Here is a 15,738-nt window from a genome sequence, read left to right as displayed (position 1 = left end):
AGGTGATAATTTGCAAAGCCAGAACTATAGTCAGATCAATACATTTACCAATTGTCTTACAAGAATGCCATAGAGGGGGACGCACTACTCAAAAACAGATGAATGGTGTTAAAAGTGTTATCTGTGGACAAAATGGTATTAAGCTTATCCCATATTAACAAACAAAAACTCCAAACTCGTGGACAATTAAAACACATATGCAAAAACTTGCAGTTTTCTTGGGCACAAGACCAACATTTGGAGTCGTTGATTAGATGAAACTGATGTAAGTGAGAGGGAGTGTAATATAGTCTATTACAGAAATTAAATAGAGTTTGGGTAGTGACAGCAGATTTGAAAGCAGTGTGTAGTGTGTATCTTAGCCCAAATTGTTTCCCAAGTGCATTGAGAAAATTCTTGATTAAAGTCCAGTGCCCAACGTAATTCAATTTTTGATTCAGGTCTATTCTTATTCATATCCTATTCATACATATTCCTTTATCTATCCATTCCTTCCAATAGAGGCCCAGATACTTTATTTATTGTGCTTATTGTACCATATGGGAGTTTGTAAAAAACTCTCTAGTAGAGAATTAGACTTAAAGAGTAAAGGTGTGAAACTGAGAGAGAGTGTATAAGTAGGGTTGAAAGGACAGTCCTAGGAGCTTGGGATATGTAGGCCATCTCCATAAGTGAAAAAGGGGCAATACAAGCTTGTTTCAGTTGGCCCAAGACTGTACATTCGTCATGAGATGGAACTGAAAGAGAGGTCCAAATTTAATTTGGAGAAAAAGTTGAGTGGTATCAGCTGATCACGGGAAAATTGACCCCTCTATTATTCCTAGCTTGTTGAAGCTTTAATTAAGACATTCACGATTTACGTTTGTTCCATAAAAAAGATAAAACTAGACTATTAACTGACTTGAAAAATGTAAGAGGGAGTTTTACAGGAAGCATGGACAAATAAAAATTAATTATGGGTAACATCATCATTTTAATCGTAGCTAATCTCCCCCACCAAGATAAGAAAAGAGGAGACGAAGGAAGCAACATATTGGAAATGTTTAACTTTACTTGCTCTAAATGTATTTGAATGGTTTATTTAATGATCTTAGAGTATAGAATACCTAAACATTGGATGGGTTTAAAGTCCAGGTGAAACCAGTATCCTTAAACATATTAGGGAGACAATACTTATGTAATGAAAGTACCTCTGATTTCTCTATATTGAATTTGAGTTTATATCCAGATACCAGGGAATATTCATTTAATAATTGGAAAAAAGCAGGAAGCGTATATAGTGGGTTAGACACATATAGTAACACATGATCTGCATATGCAGTGAAGTTAACTTCCAATTGCTTATATTTGAATCCAGAGAAAGCCAGTGATCTACGAATGTTCTCTAGGAAAGGTTCAAAGTAAGAATAACAAACATTTGCAATGCAATAGGTCTCGCATTTGCAAGAGTTTGATCGATTGGCATTGTAAATTACACTGCCTTTTATTTATGTGTTTTGAAAATCCACAAGTGGTGCGTAGACACACACTTTGTACTTATAGTCATTGCTTACGAGAATCAAGGCTGGCAGTAACTGCGCCTCTTAACTGCCAGTCTTGCTTCTCGTAAGCAAGGACTATAAGAACAAAGTGCATGTTTACGCACCGCTTGCAGGTTTACAAAAAAGATAAATTAAAGGCATTTTCATTTACAGTGCCAATAGCTCGAACTCTTGCATATTGCGAGACCTATTGAATTGCAAATGCTTGTGATTTGATATTATTGAGGACGTTATGTAGGGCATAATATTTATTTCATCCGATATATCTACTGTCAAGCACATTCTGGTACCACAGCAAGAGGTTTTAGAGTTGGAAGGGTGTAAAGGGACACTGGGAGCTTTTTGAAGCATGCCAGAGGAGGAAAGTGATTGGATAAGGAGTGCTTTAAAGAGAGAGTTTCCAGCTCTTTTCTGTAGTGCAAGAGCGAAGGAATAAAGGCTAATGTGTTATCGTCCAGAGTTCAGATATATTTATGCCCGGGAAATGTTAGTAATGGTAACTCATTCAATGAACGTTGCAACCTTCTTTTATTATCAACTTCTACTTATAAGCTAGGTACAAGCTTCTTAAAGTGCCCGGGCCGCCACAGAAACCTTCTCTAATGTCGTCGAATCAGGGCCTGTGAGGCACCTTTTCAGTTTGGCGTCTAGCTCCACAATTGTTTGGCAAGTGCGCGTGTATCACATCAGTATATTGTTTTATGCAATATGTAGCTTATTTAATGAAAATCTCTAGGCATCCAGGTCAAACCACAGTCTTTATTCTATAGGTGCGAGTCTTACCTTGTAACCAAGAGATTAGTTTTAATGCCGACAAAAAGGTTTCAGAAACACAGCCCAATCTTGGATTATATCTGGTAACGTGAGATCATGAGCCAACGAGGGAGTGCGGCAGCGAGGCGAACACGCGCGTAATACACCGATGGGACTGGGCGGAGCAAAGGCGGGACATGCGCCCGCCTTTGCCCAATTGCGTGCCTTATTTTTTTTTAAAACACGCTAAAGCCAATGGCAGCCGGCGAAAGCAAAACCACACGCACGAGCATGTGGTGAGCTTTCAGAACCGTTACAAGAGGTCTCGCACTGCGCGAGCAGTGCTGCGCACTGCAACGGTAGGCATGAGACCGAAAAAGGAGACGGGATAGAGGGCAACCTTGTCTGGTGCCTCAGAAATGAGGGAAATATTAGGATTGTGTGCCATTAACATAAATCATAATTTTTATGTGTTATATATATATATATATATATATATATATATATATATATATATATATATATATATATATATATATATATATTCATACATACTGTATTACAACATAAAGTTATTTAAATATTGAAGTAAAAAGAAATATCACCATTTTGATTGTATTAGTACGTTGAAACAAGTAAAACAAAAAACATTTTATATACAATTTGGAATTCTTAAGCTTAAAAGGTCCACATAACACATTAAAATACACATAAATCATTTGAGAACCCTAAGCATTAACTGAGCACAACATATTTTCATGTATTCATTCTTGGAGTGACTGCCTTTAAGTTTAGACCAGAACACAAATGAAGAAGATGCAGCACTTTGCTCACTCATTTTTTTTTGCGGCTGGTATTTATTAGGCCTGGGCAAATTAAAATTTAATTTACACAGGAATAATACACATACTTTCTGGCATTTTACATTGCGATTGTTATGCAGAATGGCTGAGAATATGCCATTACGCCTAGTAGCATGACTGAGTAAAAATCATATTGTGGGAACAACGCTAACATATGGAATACACTTGACTGTTGCTTGCGTCATGTGAAATTTTGTGCTTTTTTATTTTGTTTTTTAGGTCAAATGCGTTCCTGTGTTCAAAATTGACGCACGTTTTAATTTTGTCCTAAAGATTAGTACAAAATGCTGGATCTGCATTTTGTGTAATAACACGTTACTTTTTTGGGATGTTAGCATAATTCTTGATTGCAGGGTGCTAGCACAAAAGCAGTTTGTGATACCCCGATCGTCATTTAAAAAAAAAAAAAAATTACACACTGCTTGTATTCATTCAATTTATACAGCCTTTTTCTTGTGCACGACAGAAAACAGCAAGAGGTGAAGCTCTCCTAACTCAGACCCTATAGTATTTGAATTATGGATGCAATCTATGCAGAAGATATACTAGAGCCTTTCATTACAAACACAAAATGATATGCAAGACTGGGAAACAACACCATGTTGTGGCGCACTTTTAGTGCCACTTCTGACAGCTTCTTTGCCCCAGTGCCCATAATACGGCGCAGAGGTGAAGTGATTCCCTCATTTGCATGGGCCAATTCCCTTTTGAGTTAGCTCTGGCACTACCTGTGTGCCAGCTCTATCAATATTAACCCCTCCCATGCTCGTGACGGAACCGTTCCGTCACAAGCCTCAGGTGGGCTGTGCTGGTGACGGAACAGTTCCGTCACGGCCCACTTGCCTCGCCTGCGCGGTGCGAATTCCTCGCCTGCGCTGACGTTCTGAAGCGCGGGCGGGGCCGTGACGGAACCGTTCCGTCACAAGCACAGCTCACCCGCGTGCCGTGACAGAGCGGTTCCGTCACGAGCACGGGACCGCCGCGCGGCCCCGCCTCTCTCTTAGCACTGCGGCGGAATAGCCGCTGCAGTGAAGGGGTTAAAGAACAGGCCACATCAGCATCATGAATGCCTGTAGCACTTTCTGTAATACGGCCCCTGGTGGGCTATGGAAAGACTGCTATATCTGGGTTAAAACCCCAGGCCCTGGTGCTTCTGCACTTGCTGCACCACAAATAGCCAAACCCCTCCTGTGGAGTGTAGAAATGGCCTGGAATGACTTAGCCCTTTCAAATTATTACTTGGACATTTCATGGACTATTCAGACTGCAAAATCAAATCACGAAAGCACCAAAATGTGCTTAATTTCCGCGTTCGATGGTTAGGGAGCAAGGGTGTGACATGGACAAAATTAGTGAGTGATGGTTGGTTTTACAAAGTGCTAGTTGAAACTCCCACAAATCCTGAACTATTTACAGCCATTTCCATTACATGGAAACATATGTAAATCTGCTTATATAAGCTTAGGAGTAAAGCTTCTTTTCAGGATGGAGAAGCACACTCCCATGTTTTTTGGGAAATACAGGAAGGAGTTTCTATGCCTGGGACATCATTTCCAGCAACACAATAAAAGAAAGACAGTTACATTCGCAAATACCCTCGACAGCTATTCTCAGGAGGAAGCATTTGGGAGGAGGGCTAGACATGAAATGTATGATTTTCAAAGATTACTACGTACACACAAGAGGATATTGGTGAATCCACAATGTATGGAAATTTACAAACATTTTATGTAATTATGTATGAATTGCACACATATTTTTGTGGCTCTGGGATCCTGCAATCTCTGTGTAAAAACTTGTCTTTAATTTCCCTGTTACATGTGACTTGTAACACACCTACACACCTGTAATTGAAAAAAATGATGTAGCTGCTCAACTCTAATACATTATTACAGCTGAGTTCGAACATCACAGTGCCTGCTGCCAGAGCTAGCAACGAAGGGGGAAAAGCTGGCCAAAGAGCATATTTAAAGCTGCAGCACAAAAACAAGAAACCTGGCATTCCTTCTTCTGATCTGCTTTTCCAGACAAACAGTAATAAGCAGAAAGGAGATATTTATGGCAACCTGTTTTTCCACGCTTTAGGTAAATGTATGAAAGATCAATTCTGAATGCATGTTTCTAGGCATTCTTAGCTACAACTTTTTTTAAAACTCTGGCTTGTACTTAACTGCTTCTTTTAAATATTTTGCTACAAATATCTAACTTCTGTTTGTTGTGTTTAACCCTTTAATTGCTGCCGTCGGCCAACAGTCATCACGAGCGCTACCTCCCCAGTGCTGCGCACGACCGTTGGCCGACGGGCCAGCATTCGTTCTCCGAACGTTCAGCACTGGGCGCTGAATGTTCGATGCTGGGAACGGGTTAATTGTGAGATTCGAATGTTATTCTTTTTGTTTACAAACATGGTATCTCTTTTATATGAAAGAGCACTACACTAAGGATATAAGTCGTTTGTGGGAAGGGTTTTGTTGTGACCCACGGAATAAGGTACCGCCTATCATACAATATAAGGATATTGCAAGTCACCTTTGAGTTCCATGACCTTAAAAAGGAACTTTACCTTTGGCCTCAATCCTCTATATGGTCAGAGAACTCCTCGGTGAGTTGAGTTGAAATATGCTTATAATAACCAGCAGGGGGTACTTTATCTCATATATATAACATATATATGCAGAACAGAAGAGTTATCCACCTTGATATCACCTACATTTGAATACGTTTTATAATGGGATTTGTGATCCAACTTAAGTTTATTGTGGTCTGAGGGGTGGGAGTGGTAAGATGGCTGCTGTGCCCATCTGAGAGAGGGTGATCTTCCTCAACTACGTTATCTTCTGAAATGTGCCTGTACGAACAACTCCCAGGCCAATGTCTCATCTGATACTCGTACTCTTGCTGAAATGTGCCATGTTTTTCTACAAAATGCTTAATAAAGTGGTTTAAAAAAGGTACCACTGCTTTTACATAATCTACATGTACCTTAACCGGAATCATTATCAAAGTTGTCCTATAGAACAGAACGTTTGCAGTAAAAGGGTGATCTTCTAAAGTTCAGCATGTGCTAAGAAACAGGGCATTTTACAGTGAACCGAAAGGGCTCCTTTAAAATGACTACAGCATATTAAACTAATGAGTACAACATTTACATAGGAGCTTTGCTGCCCTCATCAGGCGTACGGGTTAAGTGACAACCACAAAACTAGTATTACTAGGAAGGAATGAAGCACCACAAAGCCATGTTTTAGTACAGAATGGGATGTGTGCAACCCGGCGCCCAGCCAGAATGTATTATATGTTGTTCTATTTGCTCTCCTTGTGCAGTGCAATTATTCAAATCTCTGTAGGCCTGCGACCACCTAAAGAGCCTAACATTTTGAGATTTCTGCTTCAGACTTTAAATCAAATGTGGATATGTGGATCTCTTCTCCTAAAATTGTTTTTTTTTCTCGCAGAATCAGTAACAGTCGCTTATAAGCATCTCCCCAGTTGTCACACTTTCCCACTTGCCTTATTACAGCCAAAGGGGAGGCAAAAACGTAACTATATAGATAGTACACAGAAGGCATGTACACATCAGTACAGGTGAAAGGATTTTGGGAGTGCCAGGCTAAGTGTATTTTGCCACTTGGGGAGCCCCTGCTCTCTTGCAAAAAGCCCATGCTTGAGGCCGTTTATTTGAGCTGGACTCCTCTATGTTCATTTGCGATCAAGCCCTGTGGCCACCCCTTAAAGGGTCATATTGTAGCCTAAATCCTGCAAAGGATTTTGACAACTGCCCATAGTCGAAGCTTTTTTAAACTCACATATTGTTTGCAGGAAGTTTTCCCGCCCCACAAGCACTTAGAATGTTACAACAGCAGGGGTAGTTGTAGGTGCTCACAACATGTTTTTTTTCAGGTGCAAAGAGTAAGTGATCACCCCAAATTCGATGGGGGGTGTAGGAGACAATATTTCCCCAGTGGAAAATTGAATAAAATACAATGGAAATGTATATTAAGCTTAATACTAAACAGTCAGAATTTGCATTGTGGAAAATCAGCTTCATGTGGTGTCAAGCTGCACATCTGTAAATCTATGGGGAGCGCAAATTTCAAGGACATGCTAATTGACATACTAATTGAGAGAATATTTTTGAATCCCTAGAAAATCGTAATAAAAATCCATGAATAAACATATCTGATAATGTAGATTTGGGATTCCAGATTCTAAAAGAAAGTGAGCAATTTCTTTGGCAAATGTAACACTACTATAGATTAAAGAGAAAATGTATGGGCGAATGATGGAAATGGTGCTTTCTGCGGGGTCACCCCCAAATGTTTTGCCTTACTCCTCCCCTTTTTGCTGAATTCATTTTTATTGGCTTTTGGACTCTGGGCACCTTATTACTTCTGACCAGTACTAAAGTGCATGTGCTGTCTGCTTAAAACATGGTAACAATAACTCATCCACATGTGCCCAGGGCCTGTAAATGAAATGCTACTAGTGGGCCTGCAGTACTGATTACTCCACCAAATTAAGTTTCCCTTTAAAAGATGTCTCAGGCCTGCCACTGCAGAGCCCGTGTGGACAGTTTAGACTGCCATGGTGACTAGACATTTAAACCCCCTTGCCAAGCCTTAAACACCCCTTTTATTACACAAACGATACCCCAAGTTAGGTCCTAGGTAGCCCATAGGGCAGGGTGCCATGTAATTAAAAGGTAGGAATATACTTTTAAGTTTTACATGTCCTGGTAGTGAAAAACTCCCAAATGTGTTTTTCACTACTGCAAGGCCTATCCCTTCCATAGGTTAACATTGGGGATTCGTTGTTACACCTAATAAGTGTAATTCCCAATTGGAAGGAGGCAGAGCTGTCGTATTTTAGTACCTATGAAATTGTAATGATAAATCCTCTTTAATTGTGAAGTTGAATTTATCATTATTATTTTAAAAAAAGCCACGTTTAGAAAGTTGCAAAAAGAACAATTGATGGCCAGAATGTTGAACAATGTCAAACATTCACCCCAGTACAGAGACCTGGGCCTAAGTCTATCATTTTTTTGCTCCCTATGCCATTCCAGTTTGAACCCAGCCATATGCAAATCAGGGTTGACCCTGTTTCCCATGGGAACAGTCCAGCCCGAACTACCAGGCCAGGTTCTCCCTCAACAGGAAAATAAGCATCTTAGGCCAGTTTCGGGGGTTTCACCCCTCACCAGTCAGGCTAGTTTAACTCCAGTGGCATGGAGAGCACGGGAGCCACGTCTGGACAAACCCGCCTCTCTCGGGGTGACAAATGCAAAAAGAACAGCTGATGAACAGAATGTTGAACAATGTCAAACATTCACCCCAGTACAGAGATCAGGTCTTTAATCCATCACCCTTTTGCTCCCCATGCCATTCCAGGATCCACCCAGCCATATGCTAATCAGTCTTGACCCTGTTCCCCAGGGGAACAGTCCAGCCCGACCTGCCAGGCCAGCGAAGTGAACTAAAGAACGATGATAGATTCAACCCAAATCTGTGACTAGGGGTGAGTGTCTGAAAAGTTTCAGCACTCCGTCCATCATCGCCTTGTGTTTACTTTTAGAAAGTTGGCTTTTTTCTGCACATAGCCCTGTGTGCCTGCTGTCTGTCTTAAATACACCTCTGGATGGGTGACAGTTGAGATGTGTGCATTACCTCTAGACAGCCACACAGAAAGGTAGCTTAGGTGTGAGTGATGGGCCATCCACATCCTGATGTGCCATCCTGGGCAGGGTGAGAGGGAGGAGCTGGACATAGCCCCACACTTAATTGGTTGACAGGCACTTGAATAGGCTATGTCCTGCCTCCACAGAAAGGACTGCTTAACCCCCTGTAGTGAGCCTGGAGCATGGCAGAATGAGAGTACCTCTGTACACTTTAAAAGCCCCTCTTTGAAGCCTCCCCCACTTAAAAAAGGCACCATTGGCTATGAAAACTGGACTTCTGACCCTACCACTTCAGTACACTCCTGAACCTGTGGATACTCCGCCAGGAAGGACTGCTGTGCTGATGAAAGATTGCCACTCTGCTGGGTTGCTGCTCAGGAGAAAGTGATTTTCTGCTGTGCTGACTTGCCTGCGGCCCTTCTGGTCTGGGTGTGAAGGACTGGACCTACACCACTTAAATCCAGAGGGACTCCAAGGGCTTGCCTGCTTGCCTACTGTTCTGAGTCTGAGGGACATCAAAAAATCATTTACCTGCATCATCTTCAGGACTTTGCCTGCTACAAGTCATGCCCTGTCAAGTGGTGCCAATCCAGTCCTGGACCTTTGAAAATGGGTGTAGGGTGCTACAACTAATAAAACCCATGCATTGCCGTCATTGTACAGCTCGGAACTGGTGCATTTCCCTTCACGCAACGCATCACTGCTGCTGCCAGGATTGAAAACATTGCATTGCCAGCTTTGCAGCTCGACGACGATGCACCACATATGTCAGAGGGGTTTGATAAAAACGCTACTCCAACTTGCATGGCTCAGAACCGATGCATCGGCTACATCCTAAGGATCAAAGCTGATGCATCTCTTCTGACTGCTCATCACATCTCGTCCTCGACACAACCCCGAACCAAGGTATACTGTTTTCAGCAGGCCAAGGCTTATCCATGTATCCGACCCGCGCTCCATCACAGTCGGCCTGAACATTTGACTTTGACCCGGTCTAGTGTGACAAGATAGTCCTGGTGCGTGCTTTATGCTTTTTCTATAAAAATTCATAACTCCAGTTCTACTTATTATATTTTTTCCATTTTGGTCTTGTTTTGCTCATTAAATTAAGTTCTTTGTTTCTATCTAGGTGTGGCATCTTTTTCTGATGTGTTTCCACTGTTTTGCTATTTGAAATGTTGCATAAATATTTAACACATAGCCTCCTAAATTAAGCCAGACTGCTCTGTACCAAGCTACCAAGGGGGTGAGCACAGGATATTTTAGGGTGCGTATCTAACTTACCCTGACTAGGATTGTGGTTGCTGCTTGGACAGGTTGCATGCCTCTGCCAACCAGAAGCCCAATTTCCAACATTGTTGATCAGTGATGAGGATAGGACTTGTGTTTGTGCAGCTCCATGCAGTGACTTGAAGTGCACTACCGAGCCACATCTAAAAGCCTTTTACAAAAATGCAATTCTTCCTTCGTTTTTTATTGTCTTTCTCCCCCTTTTCTAAATTTAAGTGCCCTAAACTCCTTTTTGTAACATGAATATGGATGTCTGCAACTTTGACACCCTCAGAAGGGCTGCGCTGCTGATACTCTGCAAACTGAATGGGCTGAAAGCAGACAAATAGGCTACCAAACTGGATCTCCAGATGATGAGGGAGACAACAATGAGGAGGAGGAAGCACAGTCTGAGGATGAGGCGAGGGAGGACCGAGACCAGGATCTGGGGGTCCAAGGAGAGTCCCAATTTTCCCCAGCAGATGACATGGATGCCTCTGATACTCAGGATAGAGCAGGGACAAGTGTGTCTGCCTGAGGGCTGTCCCCACAGGAGCTGGAGGACAGGAAAGAGGAGTAAACTAAATTGGAACTAGTCAATCTGAGGATGGAGGGAAAAAAGTTGGCAGATGAGCTTAAGCTTAAGGACTGAGGCTTATTTGTGTGTGGTGTTTTCAATGTTTTACTTTTTGAAGTGTTGCACAAACACTTTACACATTGCCACTAAGTTAAGCCTGACTGCCCTGTGCCAAGCTACCAGGGGGCGAGCACAGGTTAATTTAGGGTGTGTATCTGACTTACCCTGACTAGGATTGTGGTTCCTGCTTGGACAGGGTGCCTACCTCTGCCAACCAGAAGCCCAATTTCTTACAGGAAGGTATGTGTCACTGCAAAATTTGTTCTTGGTCTCTGCTCCTAGAGACCTACCTCTTTGCTATTCACCATGAGCCATTTAAATTATTATTATTATGTTAGGTTATATTCGGTAATTATGTATTTTGTATTTGTGTAAAACTATCTATCAATCAGGGGTTTGTATAGCACTGCAACTCATCCATGAGGGTCTCCATGCGCTCGGGGCGGGGGGGGGGGGGGGAGAGCTCCGGATCAGTCGAAGAGCCACTATAGGCAATATTAGATTGCTAGGCATTAGTGTAACGCAGACCCCTGTGGGCCATTGGGACCCCACCCTCTAGGGAGCCCAATTAATTAATACGCCTATAAAGCCTATGGATATGTGTGGAGAAAGAATTCTCTGAGTCCCTAATTACATTTTGTGTCGGCAGGCCCGGACTGGCCTTTGCGGGAACGGGGAAATCCCCCGGTGCGCCGCAAGGGTGGGCCGTTTTTGTTACTTGGCTGTTTTTGCAGCATAGCTGCAAAATTGGCCCTGTAACAAAATCGGCTGAAAACCGGCCCTGGCAAAGAGCTCAGTCGCACCCCCAGGGGGCCGGCCGAGCACTTTGCCAGGGCCGGTTTTGGTTCCCAGTCAGGCACTGTGTGTAGGTCTCAACATTTTATGCAATGCCACTGCTGCTAGGTAAAGAACACATTGAGCAAACAAAGAATCTGAGAGCACTTGTTAAGAATTAAGTGTCATTCCTGTTCTTGCACCCTCCTGGAGTACCCTGGTGGAAGGACGATCTCCCATGATGCCTCACTGGATTCCTTACAGTACTGGAATCAGTGTATAAAATATAGAGCAAAGTTATTCATCATTCAGAAAAGATGATACAATGAGCACCAGTGAATCACATTATGGATTTTTTGCACACTTGCCATTTTATATTTTTGGTTCCAATATGTTTCCTATGTGGTAGAGAAAACAGACCTACGCATATTTTTAGGCGTGTAATGGTTCTCTGCAACCTTTGAAGCAGTGGGTGACCTTCCTGCATCCACTTTAGTACATTGTCTATGACTGCCTGTATACCAGACTCCCTTTAAAGACTCTTGCCACCTTTCCTCCCCAGAGGGATCCTCCTAGCACTTTCCTACAGCCATCACAGGCCCACTGTTCCTTATTGCTTGATTCTACTCATTTCATTTTGTACCCACATTCCACCCCTTACATTTCACCTGCCTATGACCTTCCTGCTATATAGTGCTTTCCTATACTCCTCTTCTCCTCTCTCAAGAGATTCTGACTGTACCCCTCTTTCCTTTTCCCTCCTACCTCCAACTCTTGCTGTATACCATCCATGATTCTGCTCCTACCCTTGCTGCTCTCTCTTTGTTCCCTCACACTTTGTCCTCTCGCTACTGTGGGAGCAGATGTGTTGCCATGTGATGCTTGGTGTATAAGAATGTTGGCGTTTAACTAAAGTAAGAACGTTTTAGGCTTGGTCCACCATTTTACTGTGATGTTGCAGATTAACATGTGACTCTAGCTGATGTTTTATTCTGTGTCATAATACAGACTTGAATACTTTTCACAAGCTACGAAGTCAGCCGCTTCAGGTAAGAGTTCTGGGGCGGTGGGGCCAGCTGGGGGGGATTTCGAGAGACGATCACGAGGGAAAATTAATTATTTATTTAATTTTCCTTTGTGGTTGTCTCTCAAAATCCCCCCAGTAGGCTCCACCGCTCTTACCTGCAGCGGCCGCGAGAAATGATTTCCTGTGACTACCTAAGCAGAGTGTACCTTCTCAAGGACAGAGCAACCGCCCCAGCCTGAATCACATACTATGTAACCTTTCATGTACCGAGAGCAGATGCTGTGAACACTAAAACTTCCTGTATTAGATTAGTGAGAAAGTCATCAAATGCATTTCATTACCAATTTTTGCTCTTTTACTTATTTCTATTGTAGTGTAGTTTCTATATTCCCAATAGGCTCTGCGCATTGGAATAATATATCCAATAGATGTGACATAGGACTTAGGCCGACTAGGTCTCTATCGAATATATTAGACTTATTTGTGAGTGCCAGCTAGCTCAGAGGTCACTAGAAACTTTCTTGAATAAACAAGAAGGGATTCGTTTCTGACAACCGCATAAACATGACAACTTTGTTTCCCCAAGATAAAACGTATCTTCAGAGTCGTAGAAACAATAGATAGATATTTCACTCAGTCATTCGTGCATGCTTCGTTTCACCAGAGGTGCAGAGAAATAGAGAGACGGGCGTTTTCAATAAATGTATTTATTGAACAGTCTTTTTTCTCATACAGAAGAAATGAACTGCTACAATCGCAATACTGGCTGTAAAGTATAATGCATACAGCAAGAAGAGTATTATAAAAAAAATACTGTAAAAACATGGTATGGTTTCTAAGCCATAAAATACATACATAAATAAATAAAGACTAAAAGTACTCAACTGGTGCTTCTAAAATACGCCTAACCCGATGTACCTAACCTAAGTCTAGTACGAGGTGAGGAGTAAGTGTGGTGTAGCATAAGTTTAGTATTCTTTTGCCAAGAATCTATCCAAGATTTCTCTTAGGGTCTAAACAGCTCCGTACCTTGGTTTAGAATGAAGGAGGTCTGATATCTCTTTGTCTCCGGACTCGATTTCCCAACACCCCGCGAGGGGAGCTTGGAAACACTGAAGCTGGATTTCTCGGTAAGAGAAAAGACAGCGTCCCTCTCAGTGCATCAGCTGGAGGGTCAGCTTGCTTCGGCACTTGCTGTAGCGAGATGCGTTGGGCAAGCAGATAGTCGAACTGCTCCAAACCACAGTGTCTTTGCTAGGGCAAGTGTGGGCATATTTATACCTTGAAGGTGCCGAGTTTGACGTAAAGGTGGACATAATAACGTCATGAAAGAGTCGCAGTTCTTTGAAAACTCCATGAGTTCTTGGACAAGTCAATATTCAAGCAAGGGTAAGTCCCTAACTGCTGAAGCCGAGTTTTCCAAGAAATCGTTGTGGCTTTTCGGAACTAGTGGAAGTATCCATGCCTGTATTTGTACTGCATGGGCTATGTCTAAATATGGTTATGATTTCTATGTCTATATAAGGACAAGGTGATTTATACCTATATAAGGGCATGCATCGGGAAACTTACACTAGAGTCCTAAAATGCTATACAACACTTATGGTTGTGAGCATGTGAACCATGTACTAATGTAGTAAATGTATGAAGCCTTTGTCTAAAGCCCTACAGAAGGGTGTGATTTCTCTAGGTTGGGAGGGGACCCTTCCCCATTCCATGAAGGTGTATCTATGCTAGACATTAACTAGAATTTTACTGTGGTTTGATGTACATCCTATTGAATCTTACGTCTATTGAATTAAGTTTCATGGACCTGCTTGTGCATGTCAGCATTTAAATCTTATAAAGAAGTTTCTTGTCTGTCATTCTTTACCAGAAATGCTTTGTTTTTGCCTTCAGTACTTTTGTCATCTCACCCACTAAGAGAGATGGCTCCAGTTGGGAGCACCAATGTCCAATGGGGACTACACCGGCCCTAGTCCAGTGTCAGTGCTCAAGAAGGAATTTTATGTTTGCGTTTGCACACCGACACACCCGCCTAGGCTTCTCGGCTACTGTATGGGTCTCCTCCCTTACCTTACCTAATCGTGTTGTCTTAGAAGCAGAGAATGGTAGGGATAGGGGAAGGCAGAAGAGGGTCATTCCTGGGTGGTTCCAACAAGAATTGACCAATGTCACATAAACATTTGTTTCTTACTGGTGAGACGCTATATCAAAGGTATGCCAATGTGTCTTCCTGTGTGCTCTCCAGGTCAGATTATTTTACCAGGCTGTTACACAGTTAGGGGCTTATTCACAAGCCCCTTGCGCCGCAGGTGAGTCACTTTTAGTGAGAAAAAAGTGACGTAGTGGCGGTGCAAGGAGCTTGTAAATAATCCCCTTATTATTGTCACTGGGGACCGCAAAGGCCTGCACTGGCTGTCCATCAAGCAGTAAGTCCTTTTATAGGTCCCCTGCCTAATGCACAACCATTTTAAGGGATAGGACCCCAGTCTATTTGACCATTTCTTATGTTACGTCCCGTAAGGTCTCTCTCTTCTGGAAGCCGACTCCACCTTCAATACTGCGGTTGCGTGCCTTGAGGCGTCTTGGATCAAACATCTGAAATGAGGTTCTAAGAGGCATCGAAAGCCATGATATCTCCAGAAAGGCTTTAAAAAACGACTTGGTTTGCTAGTCTTGGTTTGGTCCTATATTTGTCTTTCTTTACTTTTGAAGTCAGCAATTCTCACTGCTTCTTCCCTGAGGAAAGTTCTCTAGCCCCAAGAAGTCAGTTTACTATAATTGTGCTCAGCAAATCTCAATCAATCAGTCATTATTGCTCTAGTACTGACTGGCGGCCAAGGCTTATCTGGGCTTTGTATGTCAAGAGGATACTGGCAATGCCAGCTTTTTTATAGCTCCAAGTGCCAGGAGGGCAGAGCTGGCACTTGCAGCATGTTGGTGGAGATCCCTTTCCCTGGATTGGATTCACCTCATAAGTAATGACTGGGACAAAGACTAACAAAGATCACTCGCAAGTAATCGGGACATTTTCGACTCAGCGACCATCCATTCTCAAAGGACATGCTTTAAAATGATTCCTTTCTAGAAACATTGAAAATGTCATATGAAGCTTGTCGATGTAGTTATAAATCAGTGCAATATTAAATACACAAATATTTACTCAATTAAAATAGCAATGCACTCAAACTAGT

At 42.3% G+C, this 15,738-nt stretch overlaps 1 protein-coding gene across 1 annotated transcript in view; it reads right to left on the bottom strand.

The window, feature by feature from the left end:
* SYT17 (synaptotagmin 17) overlaps positions 1-15,738 on the bottom strand; it is a 616,952-nt gene that overhangs the window by 3,333 nt on the left and 597,881 nt on the right. The window lies entirely within an intron of this gene.

The sequence above is a fragment of the Lissotriton vulgaris genome, chromosome 10, assembly GCF_964263255.1.
Source record: "Lissotriton vulgaris chromosome 10, aLisVul1.2, whole genome shotgun sequence".
Classification (NCBI taxonomy): domain Eukaryota; kingdom Metazoa; phylum Chordata; class Amphibia; order Caudata; family Salamandridae; genus Lissotriton; species Lissotriton vulgaris.
Note: the sequence above shows the minus strand (reverse complement) of the source record. Positions and strands in the feature narration are given on the sequence as shown.